We start from the raw sequence: 24,067 nt of genomic DNA on the forward strand, positions 1-24,067 counted from the left end.
TAGAGCCATCATCCACCGAGAAGTCAACGGGATCCAATTGGATATAGCGGTTTGAATAATAGCACAAACGTTTGGATGACTTAACTAGCTACATACGAGGCGTGTTTTTTAAATAAGGTCCGTTTTGTTGTAGACACTAGTAGCTTGCGCACATATCGCAACGAGCGTGTGCGTTGTGTACCGGCATGCCTCGGGAGCAACCGTGTTCAGTTTCAGCTCTGTAGTTAACGTGTACGGTTCTGTTCTGTGCTTTCAAAATGTTTAAGACTTATCAGCTCGCCCGCCGCGTGTGAGGTTCGCTCAGTGATACGCTTTTTGTCAGCAAGGAACCTGTCTGCTGCAGAAATTCATCGACAGATTTGCGAAGTGTACGGTGATACTGTTACGAGTGAAAGCAAAGTGCGTAAGTGGGTACGAGAATTCAAAGATGGCCGTAACAACGTCCATGATGAGGACCGCTCCGGTCGCCCTTCTTTGATTACAAACGATTTGGTGGCCTCAGTTGAAGCGAGGATTCGTGAGAACAGGCGCTTCACAATAACAGGTCTCACAAACGAATTTCCTCACGTGTCGAGTTTAGGAAACTAGGCTCCGGTTGGGTCCCGAAACTCCTAACAGAGGACCACAAAAACCAAAGATTTGAGTGTGCGATGAAGTTCTTGACTCGTTATCCCGAAGAAGGTGACGGCTTCTTGAGTAAGATCGTAACTAGAGACGAAACATGGGTTTCGCATGTCATGCCCGAATCGAAGCAACAGAGCACGTTATGGAGACACACACTCACTCGCCTGTAAAGGTGAAGGCCAAACAGACTCTGTCGCAGCGCAAAATCATGGCGTCGGTGTTTTGGGATAGGCGTGGTGTTTTGTTGGTCGACTTCATGCAACAATGAACCACTATCAATGCAGAAGCATCCTGCCAAACCCTGAGAAAGCTACGCAGGGCAATTCAAAACAAAAGACGCGACATGCTGACAAAGGTAATTGTCCTTCTCCATGACAATGCAAGACCTCACACTGCAGGTCAGACCCGCGATTTATTGGACAGTTTTGGCTGGGAAGTTTTAGACTACCCGCCCTACAATCCTGATATTGCGCCGGGCGATTACCATCTGTTCTTCCACCTCAAACAACACCTCAGTGGCAACCGTTACAATGATGACGACGTGAAAACTGCAGTGAACTCTTTGCTATCGGAGCTGGCGGCAAGTTTTTATGAAGAGAGTATTTTAAAATTGGTTTAGAGGTATGATACGTGTTTGAACAAACTATGTCGAAAAATAGAGTGAAGCTCGTACTTTCTGAAAATAAATTTACTTTTTTGAAATAATCTTTCGTTGTGTACTTATGTTCAAACGGACCTTACTTAAGAAACACGCCTCGCACATATGGGCCTGAAGATGGGGCGAGTGAGGCACCGAAACTGGGAGCTAAATAAAATTATGAAATAAAATTACTGCTTTTGGTATATTTTTTCTTCGTGTCTTCGACTAGTCTCAGTCCCATACCAGTTACTCAAGATGGATTACAGAAACGAGAAAACAAGTTGTCGAGTGTTCGTTCAAACACGGTTTGGTTAGTGGACAAGTGTAGATTTGTGTGGTGTGTGCACGGGAATATCTTCCGCAAGACGGAGAAAAATAAACGAAAATCTTACAAGCGTTTTACAAGAGATAAAAATAAAAGAGGAGTAATTGAGCAAAAAGAAGGAATTAGTCGAGTGTTTGCATAGAGCCCTCACTGAGCTTGTTTCGGAATTCTCGTGGGCTGGTTCATTACGTCTTCCGTTTTAGCAAAAAAGATGGTCGTGTAGGATGATAATACCAGCCGTGTGAGATTTAACGTCAGTGTAATAATGCTCTTCTGTTGGGCTAATACAGCTTGGGGACTAGAGGGAAGAGCTAACCAAGGGATGAAGCCCGTGACTCAAGTGGGAGAGAGACCAAGTTTTCGTCTGTATAGAAAAAGTCCGTGTCTCAGAAAGTGTCACATTGAAGAGCAGATAAATACTCCGAAGAGAGATATAAGTAAAGCGTTCGTTCCCATTCCGTACGCAACACTTTGACCTTTCTTCTCTCTCTCTCTCTCTCTCTCCCTCTCTCTCTCTCTCTCTCTCTCTCTCTCTCTCTCTCTCTCTCTTATTTAGCTATCTCAACAGTGGAAAGACGATACGACAGTGTGCTTGGGCAATTCAGAAGAATATTCGTTAGGGCCAAGCAATACTCTGATACAAAGTTACATAGGCTTAGTCTTGTCATGTGACGCTATGCAAGAGATGTTCGTGTCAGTTATAACAATACGCAGGGCAACACAACACTCATCCCCGAACGGAGAAAATTTCCGGCCCGGCCGGGATTGGACCGTTCTTGTCGACAGAAAATTTGTCCTCTGATTATTTATGTGCATTGTGGCAATAGCGGCAGTCCACTGACAAACATTATTTGCTCACGGGAGCCTGAGAACTTCTGTCATTATTGTAGACGTGGTAAGTAGTGAGAGGGCATTTATCTTCTGTATTTAGACGCAGTTTAGCGGAAATAAGTACATTTCAGACGAACTTTTGCACTTAATTTTCATTACCTAGTTCGGTACGTTCCACATTTCTGTGTACGACCAACTTCATTCTCTCGACATTAACTTAAACTGTTATCTGATCTCGCGTTCAACGTCTGATGTGCAACAGAACATTGTTTAACGACAGTCGTGTACGGGTTTCGTCCAGTACAGAAACGAAGCACGGAGCAGCAATAAACTCAGATTAATTCTGGGACCTCATTCCTTTTTATGGTAATTTCCTCCAGGTGTCTCCTTGGCGTTGCATTTTTCCAAGGCACTACGAGCTTACAAGGCATTGTCAGGCTTATGTCTCACATATTACACGTCTCTCTGGCAACGATGCATTGCTCAGTCAAAAAGTCAAGCTTGTGGTCCTTATGATACACTTCACGTTTTTCGAAAAAAAAGAAGTTTTGAGTTAAAATAACAGGTAATTATAGCCAGTTACTGAAAACCGAAAACATTTTATCTGTCTGTACAGCGACTGTAATCTCGTAGTTAGCTGTACATAATATATTCTATGCAATATTTTGCTTCACATTTGTTCTGGTCATGGGAATATTAGGAGTTCTAGGAGTCTGAAGCCGAGACATTTCTATTGCCAAATCGATTATCCATTCATGTTACCACCTTTGGACAGAGTCATCGACAGAGCTATTCCAACATATACAGGGACGTGAACTTCAAAATGAAGGAAATGAAGGCAGTGTATCGCTCTTCTTTGACGTTGTCAGCCATCGATAGATTACCGGCATTCTGTCATAGGGCCGAGCGGTTCTAGGCGCTACAGTCTGGAACCGCGCGACCGCTACGGTCGCAGGTTCGAATCCTGCCTCGGGGATGGATGTGTGTGATGTCCTTAGGTTAGTTAGGTTTAAGTAGTTCTAAGTTCCAGGGGACAGATGACCTCAGATGTTAAGTTCCATAGTGAGCCATCTTTTTGTCACAGGGCGCACTCGTAACTTACTCACGCAGTGTAATGTCTTAACGAGCGCATTCGTCTTTACACAGACAACAAAAGTACTCCTATCGAAACAGATGGTCAGGCACTGTATATGTGTGAAGTGTTGTTGCGAGGAGTGTAAGCTGCGTATATGTAGACTATCGGTATGCGATATGTTTATGGATTTGCAGAACGATCAACTTCTTCTACATCATCACGTAATGATTAATGTGAAATTTACAACAGACGGAATTAGTGTAGTCCTGTTTCTCGTTGTCAAGGAGTGGGAAACAATTTGCGCGTGGTAGTTTCACGATAGATGGAATCTCTGTTTTTTCCCATTTACCGCTGTCTACTTTCTGTCATTGTGCCTGTAGAAATTAGAGAATTAGTTCAGTGAGCTAGGCTTGAGGCAGAGTCATATCTTAACTGACATATGCTCCTTATGGATTTATTTGCTCGGAAACTTGCTTTAGAGTCTAACAAATGATTGTAGGATGTGTCCCGCGTGTACCTGTTGCAAACATAAGCTTGTAATACGACGGTAGCTATGTCGACACAACACTGCTTCATAAGCAAGATTTGTGTAATTCGCTGTCGATGATGTTCTTAATCCTCTATCAGTAGTGCGCCTGTAGACTAGCGCCTTTTAAACAAGAAGTATAGCTGTTCAAGATGAGGGGAGCTGAAATTCATGTTTAGTCCGACCAATCTATGGTTCAAATGGCTCTGAGCACTATGAGACTTAACATCTGAGGTCATCGGTCCCCTAGAACTTAGAACTACTTAAACCTAACGAACCTAAGGACATCACACACATCCATGCCCGAGGCAGGATTCGAACCTGCGACCGTAGCAGCCGGCCGCGGTGGTCTAGCGGTTCTAGGCGCTCAGTCCGGAACCGCGCGACTGCTACGGTCGCAGGTTCGAATCCTGCCTCGGGCATGGATGTGTGTGATGTCCTTAGGTTAGTTAGGTTTAAGTAGTTCTAAGTTCTAGGGGACTGATGACCACAGATGTTAAGTCCCATAGTGCTCGGAGCCATTTGAACCATTTGCGACCGTAGCGGTCACGCGGTTCCAGACTGAAGCGCCTAGAACCGCTCGACGACACCGACCGGCGGCCGTTCTATGTTTACCATATTGAGAAGACGTACGATCGATTCATGTTGTCTTATGTGACCTACCAAACCTCTGCTCCGTTTTTGACTGACTCGTCACTGGCATGACGTTAAAGTCCAAAAAGAACAGAATTTAAACAGTAAAAGTGAAGAGACTGCAAAATAAGGTATACTTGGGATTCCTGTCAGAGTGTCCGTCAGGAATACGAAACCGAGTGGCAAATAAACCAAGTGCGAAAGCTGCAAACCACGAAGAAAGCTATTCGCGGCGCATCGTTATCCGGTTTCTTAGAAGAAGCACAGGCGCCCGACGCCTCGTGAGTATTCATAAAACGCGCTAACGAGATGTGAGGGGTCGCGACTGGCGGGATGCGTCGTAACCGTGGCGCGGGATTGGCCATCCGCCGGCGCGGGGCGTGCCGCTCTCTACTTGTCGCCTGCGGCCGTATTGTTCCGCTTTATGGCCGCCTCCACCCGCACCCTGTCTTTGTAGTCGCTGTCCTCGCTTCTCTGGGTTAACTCCGATCCCCAGACTCTTCATAAGTGAAAATTCTTACTTTCTGAAACTCACCGTTTGCTAGATATACTGAAATTACTGCAGTTCAACTTCTCACATCGTCACAGAGATAAGCGAAGGTCATGTAATTGAATACACTACTGGCCATTAAAATTGCTGCACCATGATGAAATACAGATGATAAACGGGTATTCATTGGACATATATATTATACTAGAACTGACATGTGATTACATTTTCACGCAATTTCGTGCATAGATCCTGAGAAATCAGTACCCACGACAACCACCTCTGGCCGTAATAACGGCCTTGATACGCCTGGGCATTGAGTCAAACAGAGCTTGGATGGCGTGTACAGGTACAGCTGCCCATGCAGCTTCAACACGACATCACAGTTCATCAAGAGTAGTGACTGGCGTATTGTGACGATCCAGTTGCTCGGCCACCATTGACCAGACGTTTTCTTATGGTGAGAGATCTTCAGAATGTGCTGGCCAGGCCAGCAGTCGAAGATTTTCTGTATCCAGAAAGGACCGTACAGGACCTGCAACATGCCGTCCTGTATTATCCTGCTGAAATGTAGGGTTTCGCAGGGATCGAATGAAGGGTACAGCCACGGGTCGTAACACATCTGAGATGTAACGTCCACTATTCAAAGTGACGTGTAACCAATGGCACCCTATACCATCACGCCGGGTAATATGCCACTATGGCGATGACGAATACACGCTTCTAATGTGCGTTCACTGCGATGTCACCAAACACGGATGCGACCATCATATGCTGTAAACAGGACATGGATTCATCCGAAAAAATGACATTTTGCCATTCGTGCACCCAGGTTCGTCGTTGGGTACACCATCGCAGGCGCTCCTGTCTGTGATGCAGCGTCAAGGGTAACCGCAGCCATTGTCTTCGAGCTGATAGCCCATGCTGCTGCAAACGTCGTCGAACTGTTCGTGAAGATGGTTGTTGTCTTGCAGACGTCCCCATCTGTTGACTCAGGGACCGAGCCGTGGCTGCACGATCCGTTACAGCCATGCGGGTAAGATGCCTATCTCGACTGCTCGTGATACGAGGCCGTTGGGATCCAGCACGGTGTTCCGTATTACCCTCCTGAACCCACCGATTCCATATTCTGCTAACAGTCATTGGATCTCGACCAACGCGAGCAGCAATGTCGCGATACGATAAACCGCAATCGCGATAGGCTACATTGCGACCTTTATCAAAGTCGGAAACGTGATGGTACGTATTTGTCCTCCTTACACGAGACATCAAAACAACGTGTCACCAGGCAAAGCCGGTCATCTGCTGTCTGTGTATGAGAAATCGGTTGGAAACTTTCCTCATGTCAGCGCGTTGTAGGTGTCGCCACCGGCGCCAACTTTGTGTGAATGATCTGAGAAGCTAATCATTTGCATATCATAACATCTCCTTCCTGTCTGTTAAATTTCGAGTCTGTAGCACGTCATCTTCGTGGTGTAGCAATTTTAATGGCCAGTAGTGTATATCTCTGCTTTTCTCTAGACCAGGACTTGCCAGGCGTTGCAAACTTCACGCGTGCAAGGTGTGCGGGCCGCGGCTCGGTCTCTCTCAAGCTAGTTCGGTGCTTCTCAGAAGTACCTGGAACAACGCGATATTTCGTTGAGTATCGCGGTGTGGTAATCCTTGGTGCGCGCGACTCTCTTGAGTTCGGCAGAATCCTGGTGTCAGCGCTGTTTAAACTTCCTAATTTGTACGTGGCGTAATGAAAATTCTCAGGTCCAGTGACTGTTTGCACAAAAAGAAACACTCTATGGATCTACTGTCACAAGGCTGTAGAAGTGAGTGGGAAAGACGGAAGAGATGGATGGGAGTTCTCAATACATTGTACAGTCGAATGAGCGACGGGTACTGCAAATTCGCTAACAAACTACGCTACTGGCCATTAAAATTGCTACAATACGAAGATGACGTGCTACAGACGCTGAATTTAACCGACAGGAAGAAGATGCTGTGATATGCAAATGATTAGCTTTTCAGAGCACTCACACAAGGTTGGCGCCGGTGGCGACACCTACAACTTGCTGACACGAGGAAAGTTTTCAACCGATTTTTCATACACAAACAGCAGTTGACCGGCGTTGCTTGGTGAAACGTTGTTGTGATGCCACGTGTAAGGAGGAGAAATGAGTACCATCACGTTTCCGACTTTGTTAAAGGTCGGATTGTAGCCTAACGCGAGTGCGGTTTATAGTGTCGCGACATTGCTGCTGGCGTTGGTCGAGATCCAATGACTGTTAGCAGAGTATGAAATCTGTGGGTTCAGGAGGGTAATATGGAACACCGTGCTGGATCCCAACGGTCTCGTATCACTAGGAGTCGAGATGACAGGCATCTTATCTGCATGGCTGTAACGGATCGTGCAGCCACGTCTCGATCCCTGAGTCAACAAATGGGGACGTTTGCAAGACAACAAGCATCAGCACGAACAGTTCGACGACGTTTGCAGCAACATGGACTATCAGCTCGGAGACCGTGGCTGCGGTTACCCTTGACGCTGCATCACAGACAGGAGCGCCTGCGATGGTGTACTCAACGAAGAACCTGGGTGCGCGAATGGCAAAACGTCCTTTTTTCGGATGAATCCAGGTTCTGTTTACAGCAGCATGATGGTCGCATCCGAGTTTGGCGACATCGCGGTGAACGCACATTGGAAGCGTGTATTCGTCATCGCCATACTGGCGTATCACCCGGCGTGATGGTATGGGGTGCCATTGGTTACACGTCTCGGTCACCTCTTGTTCGCATTGACGGCACTTTGAACAGTGGACGTTACATTTCAGATGTGTTACGACCCGTGGCTCTACCCTTCATTCGATCCCTGCGAAACCCTACATTTCAGCAGGATAATGCACGACGGCATGTTGCAGGTCCTGTACGGGCCTTTCTGGATACAGAAAATGTTCGACTGCTGCCCTGGCCAGCACATTCTCCAGATCTCTCACCAATTGAAAACGTCTGGTCAATGGTGGCCGAGCAGCTGTCTCGTCACAATACGCCAGTCACTACTCCTGATGAACTGTTGTATCGTGTTGAAGCTGGATGGGCAGCTGTGCCATGCCCAGGCGTATCAAGGCCGTTATGACGGCCAGAGGTGGTTGTTCTGGGTACTGATTTCTCAGGATCTATGCATCCAAATTGCGTGAAAATGTAATTACATGTCAGTTTTAGTATAGTATATTCGTCCAATGTATACCCGTTGATCGTCTGCATTTTTTCTTGGTGTAGCAATTTTAATGACCAGTAGTGTATATTACAATACCGTGCAGAAAGAATTTAAAGACGATGAAATAACAAAAAATTGCAAGATAGTGAAAAGGGATTCACTGTTCTCTACATCAAGAAGTGCTAAATCTGCAGCCGTGCAGCACGTATGAAGAAGTTGATGGTATACGAAAAGTAAATTTTTTGAAGTCGCGCACATCATTCCACTGTTAGTTGGAACAGTTTTCGGTGGAACTGAAGGAAGAGTATCGAGACTTAATATGTCACTGTAAAGAACGTTGGTTAAGTCAAGGGGCATGCCTGGAACGATTTTTCGATTCAAAACTCGCTGTTGTTGACTTTATGAAGGAAAAAGGAGTACAGGGACGCAAAGTAGAACATCCTGAATGGATTGCAGACATTGCATGTTAAGTGGACTTGACTGCAAACTACCCCCAGTAAGACATTTGCCATGTGCAAAACAACTTATTTCTGATTTGATGGGGATGCATTTAAAAATAAAATTGGCTTGTTTAAGAAACACACGCTGACAAAAACAGTCCAGTTCCATAAGCTCACTGGTGTTAAAGAATACGTGAGATTTTAAGAATTCGTTGTGGCTTTGGAAGCATTGCAAGGATAGTTTCCTACACGTTTTGAGGACACTGCCAATCTTACAGGGTGACATCCGTTGAAATATATGAAATAAAATTGTCTTAACTTCTGAACAGATTGCATCCGGATGTTCAAACTGCGCGGTTTGCCGCGGGCATGTCGGGCATTGGTTTGGTTTAGCGACGGAGCCAACTTCCATTTGGATATGTGTCAATAAGTAAAATTGGCGCATTTTGGGGACTGAGACTCCGCATTTCGCGATCGAGAAGTCTCTTCACCCTCAACGTGTTACTTTGTGGCGTGCATTGTCCAGTCACGCAATGATCGGTGCGATATTCCTTGACGGTACGGTGAGAACCGAACGGTACGTGAAGGTATTGGAAGATGATTTCATCCCCATTATCCGAAGTGACCCTGATTTCTACGAGACGTGGTTCGTGCAAGACGGGGATCGACCCCACCGAAGCAGGAGAGTGTTTGATGTCCTGGAGAAGCACTTTGTGGACTGCATTCTGGCTCTGAGATACCCAGAAGCCACTGGTATGGGCCTCGATTGGCCGCCATATTCTCCGGGTCTAGACACATGCGACGCCTTTTTGTGGGTCTAAATAAAAGACAGGGTGTACAGCAATGACGGCAAAACCATTGCTGAACTGAAAACAGTCATTCAGGAGGTCGTCGACAGCATCGATATTCCGACACCTCAGCGGGTCTTGCAGGATTTCGCTATTCGTCTGCGCCAGATCATCGCCAATGACGGCATTTATATCGAACATGTCATAACCTAAATCTGCAATGACGCTTACGTGTTGAATAAAGTGTGTGCACGCCGTAGTTTGTAACTGATTTACGTCTTTTTCTATATGCTCAATAATTGTCACACTGTGCATCTGTTTTCGAGAGCGTTTGCCGTTTCAGATGAAAGCGCCACTGAGCACGTGCAGCTGTAATTGATTGATCTGCAAAGTAATTCTCGGTTTAAAGACATATTCCTTTTATTTTAAAATTGTTGGTTTCCTCAGGCAGAGTTTCCGTCTCAATAAAATGGTTGCAAAAGTGCTACTGTATTTCTGTCGACATATTTGTGTGAATGACCGTTTTTCGATTTTGAAACGAAATGAGTCACGATGACGTGCAAATCTGAGAGCGAAAATTGTGAAATTCAGTTTGCCTGCAGTTTTCACCGGATAAACGTAAAATTTTGTCTTCAGCGTGCCAAAAATACTGAAAATTTGTTTTATTTTGATCTATGATGCGATAAATGTGAAATTTAAAACAAAGTCGTATACATTGCCATTTAAATGTGGCGCGTTCGTAGCTTCCCCCTTCTTCCGCTCCTCGTGGTCAGACAGCTTGGCGTAGTGGTGGGGGAAAGGTGAAATTTTCACTCTGATACGAAACTTCCTTGCGGATTAGAACCGTGTGCCGGACCGAGACTCGAACTCGGGACCTTCTCCTTTCGCGTACGATCTCAGCAACCCAAGCACAATTCACAACCCGTCCTCGCATCTTTACTTGCCCAGTACTTTGGAAGGTAGGAGACGAAGTGCTGTATACTGTCATATTTTGCAAACAAAGATGGCGTCTGGAAACTATTAGGTTCAAGGAGCATATGTGTTTTGAGGTGTCGAATACATGCGTTGGAATAAATATTTCAGATGCTACATAAATCCGATTCTGTCAGGTTTATATAGCTTAAATTTCGTACTCGTTTATATAATGACGTGACATGTTGCAAGCTGTAAGTGCAATAATTATGTTGGCTACAGTGGTAAAATTAAAATAAAAATACATTTATTAATATGAAGGTTGGCAACAGAAATCATACTAATTCATTTACAACATTTTAACGCAAATAATTAAAATCAGCGCAGTTATTTTTCAAATACGGAAATACAGGGTGATTCAAAAAGAATACAACTTTAAAAATGTGTATTTAATGAAAGAAACATAATATAACCTTCTGTTATACATCATTACAAAGAGTGTTTAAAAAGGTTTTCTTTCACTCAAAAACAAGTTCAGAGATGTTCAATATGGCCCCCTCCAGACACTCGAGTATTATCAACCCGATACTCCAACTCGTTCCACACTCTCTGTAGCATATCAGGCGTAACAGTTTGGATAGTTGCTGTTATTTCTCGTTTAAAATCATCAATGGTGGCTGGGAGAGGTGGCCGAAACACCATATCCTTAACATACCCCCATAAGAAAAAATCGCAGGGGGTAAGATCAGGGCTTCTTGGAGGCCAGTGATGAAGTGCTCTGTCACGGGCTGCCTGGCGGCCGATCCATCGCCCTGGGTAGTTGACGTTCAGGTTTCATAACTAACCTTTTTCGTAGGACTCTCCATACAGTTGATTGTGGAATTTTCCGCTCTGTGCTAGCTCTGCGAGTCGATTTTCCTGGGCTGCGAACAAATGCTTGCTGGATGCGTGCTACATTTTCATCACTCGTTCTCGGCCGTCCAGAACTTTTGCCTTTGCACGAACACACATTCTCTGTAAACTGTTTACACCAACATTTAATACACCACCTATCAGGAGGTTTAACACCATACTTCGTTCGAAATGCACGCTGAACAACTGTCGTCGATTCACTTCTGCCGTACTCAATAACACAAAAAGCTTTCCGTTGAGCGGTCGCCATCTTAGCATCAACTGACGCTGACGCCTAGTCAACAGCGCCTCAAGCGAACAAATGTACAACTAAATGAAACTTTATAGCTCCCTTAATTCGCCGACAGATAGTGCTTAGCTCTGCCTTTTGTCGTTGCAGAGTTTTAAATTCCTAAAGTTGTGGTATTCTTTTTGAATCACCCTGTACTATGAGAAATAGTCGGTAGCAGGTGAGTAGCTCTGTTATATCGTTTCCCCATTTTTGTTGGCGAGTGTTGCATCTCAGTTAGCGTGCAAGTGCTCTGCAGGGCGTTTGACTGCTCGTATTAAAGATTTCCATGGGTTGTAGAGGGGACTTAGTAGATACAGTTTTGATAAGGGTCCCATGTCCAGAAATGAACCGTGTAAATGTAAAACAAGCTTGAATTCCGGAGTTTCAACAGAAGCCAATAAATTACGTTTGTTTCCGTGGAAAGTTTGGCGTTTTGTGAGATTCCTCCCCCCCCCCCCCCCCCCCCCCCCCCTGTTGACGTTGAACTGTGTTCTTGTTTTGTTGTTACGCAGATTGTCTGTGGAAGATTAAGGGGCAGTGTCGGAGGCCGTGTTTTGAACTGTTCCAGTCCAGTGGGCGGATCTCGGCATCTTTCTGAAAGTGGTTAGGCCACTGGGGGCTTTCAGTCACAGACTTTGGAGCGTTGGGAAGAATAACTCCATCTCGCGGACCAAATCAAAGCTCGCGACATTTACCTAGACTAATTTTACTTCTGTAGAAGTACAGATAATAGCAGTGGAAGCTACGAGGCACGGAGCGCTTCAGTATCTTCGTCAGACATATTTATTCAACAGTTTAAAAGTGTTAAAAGCCTACTCTTTGCCGATGAGCAGACTGTTATCGCCTCGCCTCGCAAGGTCACTTATATAAAACAGTCTACCTGTCGCGTAACGTAGTCTAGAAGAAGTCTCAAAAACTAAAACCAAAATGGCCTCTAAAGGAGAAGAAATTATAAGCTCGAAAGTATGTTAACTGGTACGTGTCTCGGCGTAACTACCTAGGGTACAATATCACGCATGAATCTACATCTACATCTACATCCATACTCCGCAAGCCACCTGACGGTGTGTGGCGGAGGGTACCCTGCGTACCTCTATCGGTTCTCCCTTCTATTCCAGTCTCTTATTGTTCGTGGAAAGAAGGATTGTCTGTATGCTTCTGTGTGGGCTCTAATCTCTCTGCTTTTATCCTAATGGTCTCTTCGCGAGATATACGTAGGAGGGAGTAATTTACTGCTGGACTCTTCGGTGAAGGTATGTTCTCGAAACTTTAACAAAAGCCTGTACCGAGCTACTGAGCGTCTCTCCTGCAGAGTCTTCTACTGGAGTTTATCTATCATCTCCGTAACGCTTTCGCGATTACTAAATGATCCTGCCCGGCCGCGGTGGCCTTGCGGTTCTAGGCGCTGCAGTCCGGAACCGCGGGACTGCTACGGTCCCAGGTTCGAATCCTGCCTCGGGCATGGATGTGTGTGATGTCCTTAGGTTAGTTAGGTTTAAGTAGTTCTAAGTTCTAGGGGACTGATGACCTAAGATGTTTAGTCCCATAGTGCTCAGAGCCATTTGAACCATTTGAAATGATCCTGTAACAAAGCGCGCTGCTCTCCGTTGGATCTTCTCTATCTCTTCTATCAACCCTATCTGGTACGGATCCGACACCGCTGAGCAGTATTCAAGCAGTGGGCGAAGAAGCGTACTGTAACCTACTTCCTTTGTTTTCGGATTGCATTTCCTTAGGATTCTTCCAATGAATCTCAGTCTGGCATCTGCTTTACCGACGATCAACTTTATATGATCATTCCATTTTAAATCACTCCTAATGCCTACTCCCAGATAATTTATGGAATTAACTGCTTCCAGTTGCTGACCTGCTATTTTGTAGCTAAATGATAAGGGATCTATCTTTCTATGTATTCGCAGCACATTACACTTGTCTACATTGAAATTCAATTGCCATTCCCTGCACCATGGCTCAATTCGCTGCAGATCCTCCTGCATTTCAGTACAATTTTCCGTTGTTACAATCTCTCGACACACCACAGCATCATCTGCAAAAAGCCTCAGTGAATTTCCAATGTCATCCACCAGGTCATTTATGTGTATTGTGAACAGCAACGGTCCCATGACACTCCCCGGTGGCACACTTGAAATCACTCTTACTTCGGAAGACTTCTCTCCATTGAGAATGACATGCTGCGTTCTGTTATCTAGGAACTCCTCAATCCAATCACACAAATGGTCTGATAGTCCATATGCTCTTACTTTGTTCATTAAACGACTGCGGGGAACTGTATCGAACGCCTTGCGGAAGTCAAGAAACACGGCATCTACCTGTGAACCCGTGTCTATGGCCCTCTGAGTCTCGTGGACGAATGGCGCGAGCTGGGTTTCACACGACTGTCTTTTTCGAAACCCATGCTGATTCCTACAGTGTAGATTTCTAGTTTCCAGGAAAGTCATTATACTCGAACATAATACGTGTTCCAAAATTCTACAACTGATCGACGTCAGAGATATAGGTCTATAGTTCTGCACATCTGTTCGACGTCCCTTCTTGAAAACGTGGATGACCTGTGCCCTTTTCCAATCCTTTGGAACGCTACGCTCTTCTATAGACCTACGGTACACCGCTGCAAGATGGGGGGCAAGTTCCTTCGCGTACTCTGTGTAAAATAGAACTGGTATACCATCAGGTCCAGCGGCCTTTCCTCTTTTGAGCGATTTTAATTGTTTCTCTATCCCTCTGTCGTCTATTTCGATATCTACCATTTTGTCATCTGTGCGACAATCTAGAGAAGGAACTACAGTGCAGTCTTCCTCTGTGAAACAGCTTTGGAAAAAGACATTTAGTATTTCGGCCTTTAGACTGTCATCCTCTGTTTCAGTACCATTTTGGTCACAGAGTGTCTGGACATTTTGTTTTGATCCACCTACCGCTTTGACATAAGACCGGAATTTCTTAGGATTTTCTGCCAAGTCAGTACATAGAACTTTACTTCCGAATTCATTGAACGCCTCTCGCATAGCCCTCCTCACACTACATTTCGCTTCGCGTAATTTTTGTTTGTCTGTAGGGCTTTGGCTATGTTTATGTTTGCTGTGAAGTTCCCTTTGCTTCCGCAGCAGTTTTCTAACTCGGTTGTTGTACCACGGTGGCTCTTTTCCATCTCTTACGATCTTGCTTGGCACATAGGAGATATCCAGAGGCACAGAGGAGCGATACGATCACGAGAACTCTCTCTCAAAATCTACTGCCTAGAGACTCAAAACAATTTCTACAAGGCAATGTCAGTCCCAGCTCATCTTTGCGTCAGCGAAACAAGGATCCTGTAAACCAATAGCGGAAACCCAAGTCAATATGAAGTTTTTCAGGTGACTCAGAGGTTTAACCAGACTGCATGGCATCATCAAGGGAAACATCAGACGTGAATCGAAGATCGTCTGAGTACAGGCAAAAATGGCACAACCATGTCCTTCGAAAGGGCTGTGAGGTACTACCCAAACAACCTTCTGAATACCGATCGATGGACAAAAGATGTTTGGCTAGAGCAAGGATGATGTGGATTATGGACCGGAACATAGCAATAGACCTAACTCGTGAAGTACTACGTGACAAAATGATGTTACTATGTAATAAAGAAACATTATGCCTCCCCACACCGTAACTCACGGATCACCAAAACACACATGTTCGAAAATGCTGGACGTACAGGGTTATTACAAATGATTGAAGCGATTTCACAGCTCTACAATAACTTTATTATTTGAGATATTTTCACAATGCTTTGCACACACATACAAAAACTCAAAAAGTTTTTTTAGGCATTCACAAATGTTCGATATGTGCCCCTTTAGTGATTCGGCAGACATCAAGCCCATAATCAAGTTCCTCCCACACTCGGCGCAGCATGTCCCCATCAATGAGTTCGAAAGCATCGTTGATGCGAGCTCGCAGTTCTGGCACGTTTCTTGGTAGGGGAGGTTTAAACACTGAATCTTTCACATAACCCCACAGAAAGTAATCGCATGGGGTTAAGTCGGGAGAGCGTGGAGGCCATGACATGAATTGCTGATCATGATCTCCACCACGACCAATCAATCGGTTTTCCAATCTCCTGTTTAAGAAATGCCGAACATCATGATGGAAGTGTGGTGGAGCACCATCCTGTTGAAAGATGAAGTCGGCGCTGTCGGTCTCCAGTTGTGGCATGAGCCAATTTTCCAGCATGTCCAGATACACGTGTCCTGTAACGTTTTTTTTTTTTTTTTCGCAGAAGAAAACGTGGCCGTAAACTTTATACCGTGAGATTGCACAAAACACATTAACTTTTGGTGAATTGCGAATTTGCTGCACGAATGCGTGAGGATTCTCTACCGCCCAGATTCGCACATTGTGTCTGTTCACTTCACGATTAACAAAAAATGTTGCTTCGTCACTGAAAACAAGTTTCGCACTGAACACATCCTCTTCCATGAGCTGTTGCAACCGCGCCGAAAATTCAAAGCGTTTGACTTTGTCATCGGGTGTCAGGGCTTGTAGCAATTGTAAACGGTAAGGCTTCTGCTTTAGCCTTTTCCGTAAGATTTTCCAAACCGTCGGCTGTGGTACGTTTAGCTCCCTGCTTGCTTTATTCGTCGACTTCCGCGGGCTACGCGTGAAACTTGCCCGCACGCGTTCAACCGTTTCTTCGCTCACTGCAGGCCGACCCGTTGATTCCCTCTTACAGAGGCATCCAGAAGCTTTAAACTGCGCATACCATCGCCGAATGGAGTTAGCAGTTGGTGGATCTTTGTTGAACTTCGTCCTGAAGTGTCGTTGCACTGTTATGACTGACTGATGTGAGTGCATTTCAAGCACGACATACGCTTTCTCGGCTCCTGTCGCCATTTTGTCTCACTGCGCTCTCGAGCGCTCTGGCGGCAGAAACCTGAAGTGCGGCTTCAGCCGAACAAAACTTTATGAGTTTTTCTACGTATCTGTAGTGTGTCGTGACCATATGTCAATGAATAGAGCTACAGTGAATTTATGAAATCGCTTCAATCATTTGTAATAGCCCTGTACACTCATATGGTGCGAGGTACATCCAGGATCGTTCTCGAAGTTCGGATCCTAGAAGTGGAAGAAATATTCATCAGTTAAATTTGGTCGGCAAGAAGAAGAAACTGAAGGCGTTGGCGTACATTTTCTTATCATCAAGTTGTTTGCCAGTGTTCTGAGCCGACCGCTGTGGCCGAGCGGTTTAGGCGCTTCAGTCCGGAACCAGGCGACAGCTACAGTCGCAGGTTCGAATCCTGCCACGGACATGGATCTGTGTGGTGTCCTTAGATTAGTTAGGTTTACGTAGTTCTAAGTGTAGGGGACATGACCTCAGATGTTAAGTCCCATAGTGCTTAGAGCCATTTTGAACCAGTGTCGTGGATTAAATTCCACTCCGCTCTGCACATCTCATAGAGTGCAGGCAATTAGCAAATCGTCGATCGGCGGCTTTGAGCTAGACAGACCTTTTGGTGCTATTTGGGACAAGTAGACTACGACCAGATACCTGTTTTTCCTCTCATCATCAGCAACACAAAAACGAAGGTTAACGTGAGTAGTAATGCTCTCCATATACATGTAGACGATTATCAGGTAGCCTCAGTAGCCCTCGCGGATGGTTCGATTTAGATGCTGCTGTCAACAGGAAAGTATCATCGTTGGATTACTAAGGAACTGCAGAATGACGTAAGCAGTGTTACTACTTGGTGCAGCGAATTGTAACGCTCTTTAATGCAGTGCCGTGTCCAGAAAGAAGAAGAAGATCCGCAAGATATCTGATCACAATATGGCTGTTAAACATGAAGAGCTTTTCACATCCTGTGCATACATGAGAATAATATTGCGAAGTGATTTGAGATAGGATTATCACGTGAAATTGGTACTGAGTAAGGCGGTGGAACACTTGCATTTGCTGGGACAGTTCTAGGAAAGTGCTAAAGAGATCATATTCAACATCCTATTGCGAACAGTCAGTGTATGGCCCCCGTATTGTAGGAGATAACAGCACTCGTACGACCAAAACATTAAGAAATTTAGAGAGGATCATGACAGGTTGGTGTAACTTATACGATAAACTAACGCAAATGCTCAAGCGATTTAAACAATTAATGTCGGAAGAATGGCGACGTTGGTCTACGAATCTCAGTAGGGTAAATTTCTAGAAACATTATCCGGGGTACATTGTCAAACAATTTAGATGGCTACATCAAGTGCCGGCCGCAGAGGCCGAGCGGTTCTAGGCGCCTCAGTCCGAAACCGCGCTGCTGCTACGGTCGGAGGTTCGAATCCCGCCTCGAGCATGGATATGTGTGATGTCCTTTGGTTAGGTAGGTTTACGTAGTTCTAAGTCTAGGGGACTGATGACCTCAGATGTTAAGTCCCATAGTGCTTAGAGCCATTGGAACCTACATCAAGTACATCGCTTAAGAATTTCTGTAGTGATTTGAGTCTCAGGAGACTGAAAGGAGGCCGCAGTAGAGAGATAGGAGCGAGACAGGGATGTAGCTAATGCCTCATAGGTTCACCGAAGACATTTTAATTCTTTCCGAGACGGCAAAGAACATGAAAGGTAAGATGAACAAAATAAACTGTGTCCTGAAGGGAAGTTCTACGCTGAACATCAGTAAAAGTAAAACAAGAGTAATGACTGTATTTGAATTAAGTCAGGTGACGCTCAAAGAATAAATCTAGGAAAGAATGTAACAGACGGTTTTGCCATTTGGGCGGCAAAATAACTAACGACGGCAGAAATTAAGAGGCTATAAAAGACTAACTGGCAGTAGCAAGACAACTACTTTAATGTCGTTTATTCGTGTCAGGACTCGTCCCTGAGAGGATGTTTCAGGAGCGTACTGCTAGTACAAGTAAAAGCTGGAAAATAGGCGGTACAGACAAGAACAGAATAGAAACTTCTGAAATATGTTGCTGCAGAAGAATGAATGGGTACATCCGTTGACAGATGTAGAGGTACTCAAACGGATTGAAGATAAGAGAGCTTTCTACTATAACTTGGGAAGAGGATGGGTCCTGGGACATCAAACAACAGTTAAGTTGGTAGCAAACGGAAGAATGAAGGGTTAAATTTTCGAGGATGACAAAGGCTTTACTATAGCGGACATGCTAAAGTAGTTAAGCAGAGATAATGAAGCTTGCAGAGGACTGAGTAGCATGGAGAGCTGCATAGCACGGAGAGCTGCATCAAACCGATTTTCGGCATGAAGATTCCAACAAAACATGGGAGGGTGCAGAAGACAGATTTTTCCTCATTTCATACAGGAATGGAACAGAGAAAAATACGATCTCGTAGGCACTGCGCAGTGGCTGGGGGAATATACGATCGTCTAGACACTCGCTCTCATCACAGGCACCTGGACCAAAAGCTCAAATTCGGATGCCTGACATCCATTATGAGGAATTAACACCATCCAGAGACCAGGTATGATTCACATGAAATAATTATATGAAGTACAGCAAGCTTCCGATTATTTGACCTGCAGATTCTGCAGATTACTCGTGCATCGGTCGGCCATTTGGGAAAAAAAGGAAGAAACCAAACCTGAAATTTTGCGTTATAATTCGAATCAATATTTTAGTTTAGATTGTATCTGTATGTACGTGAATGCTCCTTTATCGCGCACACGTAGTGAAATGTATGCAGGACAAAATTCGTTTGAATATAACGAATGCTCTCTAGAGAATGAGGAACGTCGTCAGGAAATAAGTGATTCTAAAACAGGACCTGGAAAGAAAGTAAACTGTTGTTTCCCAAAAGTGAACTAACAGCAAGCGGTACGAAGTATTTGAAGTATAAATTCGTAAATAAGTTGTCCGTTTCCGGTGATTAACGTGTAAGTAAAGCAATGGGCTATCAAAAGTGACATGTACCGTGGTCTGTATTTAAGGTGAGTTGCAGTTTCCTGAAAAAATGTAATTTTGGATCATGGTTCTCGATGTAGTCTCTGCCTTACATTAACACGGGAGTTTGCTATATTACTTGCTAAAGCCAAGACTGCGTATATATTTTTTTATTTACAAACTACCTATTTCGACAGACTTCGCTGCTGTCTTCAGGTCATCAAAACTTTGTGGTATAAAATGTGTTCCTTTTGAGCTGGACCTCACGCCAAGTTGTCCTGTAGATAAAATGCAGCACATAAAATGAAGGTTTGTCGTAAATAAAACGTCTAAACCCATGAAGCACCTTGTGCACATAGCCATGTCCGTATACGTAGCAGTCACAGATGATTGTTACGTCATAAAAACAAAGAATGGTTCAAATGGCTGTGAGCACTATGGGTCTTAACATCTGAGGTCATCAGTCCCATAGAACTTAGAACCACTTAAACGTAACTAACCTAAGGACATCATACACATCCATGCCCCAGGCAGGGTTCGAACCTGTGACCGTAGCGGTCGCGCGGTTCCGGACTGAAGCGCCTATAACCGCACAGCCATCATAAAAACACATTATACAATAAAGCCCCCAGTAGGACATCTGTTAACGTTAGATGGACATATTCTAATCATTGAAGATCCATCTTAGACCCCGACCGGAGTGGCCGTGCGCTTCTAGGCGCTACAGTCTGGAACCGAGCGACCGCTACGGTCGCAGGTTCGAATCCTGCCTCGGGCATGGATGTGTGATGTCCTTAAGTTAGGTTTAAGTAGTTCTAAGTTCTAGGGGACTGATGAGCTCAGAAGTTAAGTCGCATAGTGCTCAGAGCCATTTGAACCATTTTTGAACCACCTTAGACGGCCTATAAGGAAGTAACAATCATCTGTGAGCGCTACGTATACGGACATGGCCATGTTGACAAGGTACTTCTTGAGTTTAAATGTTTTGTTTATAATATACCTTTATGTTATGTGCTACATTTTATCTACATTACAACTTGAGGTTAGGTTCAACACAGAGTAAACACAATGTATAACATAAATTTTTTAATACCTGACAATGACAGCGAAGTCCAAACCAGTTGTTTGTAACTAAAGAAATATTACAATTCGCTGCTTACAGGCGTTGATATACGTCAACGGGGACAAATGAAAATGTGTGCCCCGACCGGGACTCGATCCCGGGATCTCCTGCTTACATGGCAGACGCTCTATTCATCTGAGCCACCGAGGACACAGAGGATAGCGCGACTGTAGGGTTTTATCTCTGGCACGCCTCCCGCGATAGCCACATTCTCAACGTATTGTCCCTTAAGAGTTCGGACTGTGTTTGTGCATTCGCACAGAAGAAGAAGATGGTCAAGTGGCCGGTGAGCCTTAACTATATACAGGGTGTTACAAAAAGGGACGGCCACACTTTCAGGAAACATTCCTCACACACAAAGAAAGAAAATATGTTATGTGGACATGTGTCCGGAAACGCTTACTTTCCATGTTAGAGCTCATTTTATTACTTCTCTTCAAATCACGTTAATCATGGAATGGAAACACACAGCAACAGAACGTACTAGCGTGACTTCAAACACTTTGTTACAGGAAATGTTCAAAATGTCCTCCGTTAGCGAGGATATGTGCATCCACCCTCCGTCGCACGGAATCCCTGATGCGCTGATACAGCCCTGGAGAATGGCGTATTGTATCAGAGCCGTCCACAATACGAGCACGATGAGTCTCTACATTTGGTACCGGGGTTACGTAGACAAGAGCTTTCAAATGCCCCCATAAATGAAAGTCAAGAGGGTTGAGGTCAGGAGAGCGTGGAGGCCATGGAATTGGTCCGCCTCTACCAATCCATCGGTCACCGAATCTGTTGTTGAGAAGCGTACGAACACTACGACTGAAATGTGCAGGAGCTCCATCGTGCATGAACCACATGTTGTGTCGTACTTGTAAAGGCACATGTTCTAGCAGCACAGGTAGAGTATCCCGTATGAAATCATGATAACGTGCTCCATTGAGCGTAGGTGGAAGAACATACTGACGAAACTAAAAGGAGCTCTAATATGGAAATTAAGCGTTTCCGGACACATGTCCACACAACATCTTTTCTTTATTTGTGTGTGAGGAATGTTGGGAAAGTTTGGCCGTACCTTTTTGTAACATCCTGTATATACTAAGATGGTATCTGTTCTTTCGGACATGTGCGAAAGAACAGATACCATCGGTGACCATGCAGGTCGTTAGAATGAAATTACAATGAAATGAACACCCTTTAGCTGCATACAGGCGTTGACATACGTCAACGGGGACAGATGAAAGTCTTAGTATATATAAAGAAATATTGATGCGATCTTGGCTTTAGAATGTTTTTACCAAGGAAAAGAGATCGCTCCTTCTAATTTCTCATCATGAGAAAATTCAACCAAATTGCTATGCCAATTATCAAAAGCGTGTACGTATGAGCAATCATTACTTACAGTGCAATTTCGATGAGATGAGACGTTCTGCACAGTTCCCGCGCACTTTATCTGCGTGAGGAGGAAAACGCATCACAGATAAGAGGGTCAACTTGTTGTTTGAAGATCGATGACACGGTGGCGGGAGGCCCGCGTCGCAAGTGGACGGTCGTCGTCGGCGGCGGCTGCGGCGGTGGCGGCGGCGTCATCCCCTCGGTATCTAGTGGCCCCGCAGGCGGAAGCAGCGGGCGAAGAGTGCACACCCGGTGTCGGGGCCTGTGAATTACTGATGCGCGTAGTACGGTATGGCGGGCGCCGCAGTGAACGCGTCCGGGCCGCCGCGGTGCGACCACCTGTGCGCGCAGCTTGCGCCGGCGCCCGCCAGAGGCCTCAGGTGTCGGCGTCGCGGCGCGGCGTCGGCGGCGCCGGCCGAGGCCGGCGGCAGTCAGTCCGCGACGCGACCCTCCACGGCCCGGGAGCCCCGCGCTGCGTGCGTGCCCCCCTGCGTCACCGCGCCGTCCGCCGTGCGTGAGTGCGTGCGCGTGAGCGCGAGCCCGCGCCGCGAGCGAGCCCGTGGCGGCGGCGCCGGCGGGCCCCGAGCCGCCCTCGCACACCTCTGCCGCCGCCCCCGCCTCTGCGAGCGCCCGTGGCGCCAGCGGCCGCCGACCGGAGGCGCAGCATGCCCGCCCCCGCCGCCTGCGTCCGACTCCGCCGCCGCCGCCGCCACGCCGTCCTCTGGGCGCAGCTCGCCGCCGCGTGTTAATGCCGCCCCCGCCGCCGCCGACGACTTCGACGCCGACGCCGTCGCCTCAGCTAGTAGGAGCTACGCGCCCGCACTCGCCGCTGCCTGCCGTGCTGACTTCTCCGACAATGGATTGCCGGCTACGCCGCGGTTTTGCCTCCAGCGCTCTGCCACCGATTTGTACGATCCGGGCAGTTCCTCGCCACCGTGTATGTCGGAAAGCACTGGACCGCAGTAACCGCGCGGTCGCTCCGTTTTAACAAGCGAGCCTCACTAGGCCACCTGAACACGTGCTGCACTTTCCCGACTTTTCTATCTCCCGTCTAGTCCCACTACAGTTCTAGAGGGGGGGGACACGAGTCTGGTTTTCGGGGGCTCTTCAAAATTCTTACCGTTCCGAGAGAACTGGCAAGCTGTCTGGAATGTTGCCTTGGGACTACCAACACCGTAGTAATTATTGTTGGAATCATAGGAAGAAATCGTCCCTCGCAGATAGTATAGATCGAGATACCGTGCCGTTCCACTTCGCTTGTTGACGAGTGTTAGGCGTAGGTAGAATAACTTCTGTATAGTTCCGATACCGCGAAACTGAGGTCTCGTCTACCCTTTTTCTCGAGGGCATTAGTAATGTTTAGCGCTTAGCAGTATCGCCTGCCGTCTAACGTCGGTCCTTTACTAGGGCCATCCGTTTCAGATTCTGTGCATTTAAATTCGAGTGCTTCGCGTGTGACTCCGACGACGGTAGCTGTAGCGCAGCGTACGGACGCGACGTGACGCCGCACCTGGAGATGGTCCTCGCTGCAGCCGCCGCCACGTGAAGTCGTCACCTCGCCTCGCAGTCTCCAGGGCCCGCCAGCGACGCGGAAGCAGCGCAGGGGAGATGCCTCCCCATTAAGCCTTTTCAATGCTTTTCTCCTATTTTTTTCTCTTTCCTTGTCCCGGATACAGGTGGAGCTGGGTCGGCGCTCGCCTCACCATGCCACGTTGCCAGATCCGCTGCGTCACTGCCTTGCTACTCGTGTTTGCCTTTTCTCGGGTCGCCGCCGAGGGTAAGTGTCGCCGCCTGCGCCTTTCTTCCCTAGCTGCTAAGGCCGCCGCAGTTTCTGCTCGCCAGACACTGCTTGCGGAACAGTGTCTGGTCCAGCCTTCGTACTGCTCGACTCACGATTCTGGAGAACAACCTAATCTCATACTAGTTCCGGCGTAAACGACAGCTATTACTAAATGATGCGGAAGTATCTAATTGTTCGTTGCAACGTACCTTGATAGTA

General features: G+C 46.2%; 1 long non-coding RNA gene across 1 annotated transcript in view; it reads left to right on the forward strand.

The window, feature by feature from the left end:
- Positions 1-23,854, forward strand: part of LOC124789581 — a 663,455-nt gene extending 639,601 nt beyond the window's left edge. Inside the window, exon 5 of the long non-coding RNA XR_007016138.1 lies at positions 23,745-23,854. This is a non-coding gene — a long non-coding RNA (uncharacterized LOC124789581). The remainder of the gene's footprint in view (positions 1-23,744) is intronic.
- Positions 23,855-24,067: the final 213 nt, after the last annotated feature.

This window comes from Schistocerca piceifrons, chromosome 3, assembly GCF_021461385.2.
Source record: "Schistocerca piceifrons isolate TAMUIC-IGC-003096 chromosome 3, iqSchPice1.1, whole genome shotgun sequence".
NCBI classification, from domain to species: Eukaryota; Metazoa; Arthropoda; class Insecta; order Orthoptera; family Acrididae; genus Schistocerca; species Schistocerca piceifrons.